The sequence below is a fragment of the Hevea brasiliensis genome, chromosome 9, assembly GCF_030052815.1.
Source record: "Hevea brasiliensis isolate MT/VB/25A 57/8 chromosome 9, ASM3005281v1, whole genome shotgun sequence".
Classification (NCBI taxonomy): domain Eukaryota; kingdom Viridiplantae; phylum Streptophyta; class Magnoliopsida; order Malpighiales; family Euphorbiaceae; genus Hevea; species Hevea brasiliensis.
The window spans coordinates 39,953,470-39,956,005 of record NC_079501.1 but is presented as its reverse complement, the minus strand read 5'-3'; the positions used below and the strand labels follow the sequence as shown (position 1 = coordinate 39,956,005).

The 2,536-nt window shown below is 36.9% G+C and overlaps 1 non-coding gene across 1 annotated transcript; it reads right to left on the bottom strand.

Annotated features, from left to right (window-relative positions):
- Nucleotides 1–433: 433 nt before the first annotated feature.
- On the bottom strand, nucleotides 434–540 carry LOC131183551 (small nucleolar RNA R71). Its single transcript, XR_009151599.1, has one exon. It is a non-coding gene; the product is annotated as a small nucleolar RNA R71 (small nucleolar RNA).
- Between the last annotated feature and the right edge of the window lie 1,996 nt (nucleotides 541–2,536).

Below are 2,536 nucleotides of genomic sequence, written 5' to 3'. Positions count from 1 at the left end.
TGAAGGAGTCCAATCTCCAAGGGAATTAAGTTCATATTCGGATTCGTATTTAGATTCCAAAAATGAAACCATGGTTGCTAGGACTTTGAAAGAGTTGGCTGCTCCTGATCTAAACCAACAGCCTTTGTGTATTCAATACCCTACTTTAAATGTTGCTTTTGAGTTAAAGTCTAGACTAATCCATTTATTGCCTAAGTTTCATGGTCTTTCAGGTGAGGATCCACATAAGCATTTAAAGGAATTTCATGTTGTGTGTTCCGGCATAAAACCCCAAGGAGTTTCAGAGGACTAGATTAAGCTTCGAGCTTTCCCTTTCTCACTAGAAGGCACAGCTAAGGATTGGTTGTCTTACCTTCCTTCTGGATCTGTCAACTCATGGAATGAAATGAAGCAGATATTTTTGGAGAAGTATTTTCCTGCTTCTCATGCTACCAACATAAGAAAAAAAATTTGTGGCATCCGACAGTACAATGGAGAGAGTTTGTACGAGTATTGGGAGCGATTTAAGAAGCTGTGTGCAAGTTGTCCCCATCATCAAATAAGTGAGCAGCTTTTGATTCAGTATTTCTATGAGGGACTTCTACCAATGGACTGCAGTATGATAGATGCTGCTAGTGGAGGAGCTTTGGTTGATAAAATACCAGAAGAAGCAAGGAGGCTGATTGCTAACATAGCAGCAAACTCTCAGCAGTTTGGAATGAGAATGGATCACAAACCTAGGAAGGTTAATGAGGTAAGTACATCTAACCTTGAGAAACAGATTTCTTATTTAACTTCTTTGGTGAGGCAATTAGCTGTAGGGAACATGCAAACAGTTAAGGTATGTGGAATTTGTTTTGGTTCGGGTCATGCTACTGACATGTGTCCTGCATTACAAGAGGATGAATCAATGCAACATGCTAATGCAGTAGGAAATTATGGACAACCACAATGCAGGTATGATCCCTTTTCTAATACTTATAATCCAGGATGGCGAGATCATCCCAATTTGAGTTATGGGAATTAACCAGCACAAAATCGATATCAACAGCAGAGACCACAAGTGTATCAACCACCTTTGCCTCCCTCAAATCAAGGTATGTCACTTGATGAAACTGTTAAGGCTTTGGCTAGCAATGCACAATAGTTTGAACATGAAACTAGAAATAGCATTCAAAACATGGAGAGGCAGATTGGTCAATTAGCTTCATCTATGAGTAAGCTTGAAGCTCAAGGTTCTGGAAAGCTTCCATCACAAACAGTCATGAATCCAAGAGAAAATGCGAGTGTTATAGTTTTGCGGAGTGGGAAAGAAGTTGATAATCAGACTCCACATGAGTCAATGAAAAAGAAGAAGTAAGGAGCAAAAGAGTATGAAGTTCCTAAAGTTGAGTTAAATGCTGAACCTAAACTGAATAAGGTTAATAATTATGTTCTTCCTCCATTCCCTTGCAGCTTGGCCAAGACTAAGAAAGAAGAATAAGAGAAAGAAATTTTGGAGACTTTCAGGAAGGTAGAGGTTAATATACCTTTACTTGGTGCGATCAAACAAGTCCCAAGGTATGCTAAATTCCTTAAGGAATTATGCACTACAAAGCGCAAGTTAAGGAATAATGAGAAGATCAGTGTGAGGGAAAATGTGTCGGCATTAATTCAGTAAAAGTTACCCTCTAAGTGTAAGGATCTAGGTTCGTTTTCTATTCCCTGCAGAATATGTGATTCTAAATTTTAACGTGCAATGGCAGATTTAGGAGCATCTATTAATGTCATGTCATATTCAGTTTTTCAAACTTTAAATTTGGGTCCTTTGAAAGAAACCAACGTCATTATTCAATTAGCTGATCGTTCTAATGCTTACCCATTGGAAGTAGTTGAGGATGTGTTGGTGCATGTTAGAGAATTGATTTTTCCTGCAGATTTTTACATTCTGGATATGAAGGATTGTAACACCCTCACTTTAGCCTGACTGTACGTTCTACTAATCTGGTGACCAAGGTCTATTCGGACAGCTAGAATGTCTAGAATTGTATTTAGACTAGAGTGAGGAGTCATAAATAACTCAAATAACAATAAGAAAAATTTAGAAAAAATGTTAGAAATAAAATACAACAAAGTTAAATGAGTCGGTACTCCAGCGATGGGTGACCTAATGGGAAGTTGCTGTAAAAATAGCTAGTAGCCCTAAACCCGAGGGAAACCCAGTGAAATAATTTTTAGGACTCTAGAGAAGAGTCATTGAGGTTTTGATGGCATTAGAATGCCAAGAAAATGCTTAGAAAATTTTATCAATCGGTACAGATAATTTTAGTCCGTTAAGCAAAATAAAGGGCATTTTGGTCATTTCGCCTTCAGAGATGATTTTTGGCCAACTTGTCCATTTATGTAAGTGAATTATATGACATAAAATATGAATAAAAATTTATGAAAATAAAATTAAAAATGAGTAGAAAAGAAAAGAAAAGAAAATGAATTAAAATGGGACTTATGACATCATTATGATGTCATTTAAAAAGCTCCACCCAATCACCATTTGACAAACTAATAAAAAGGGATAAAA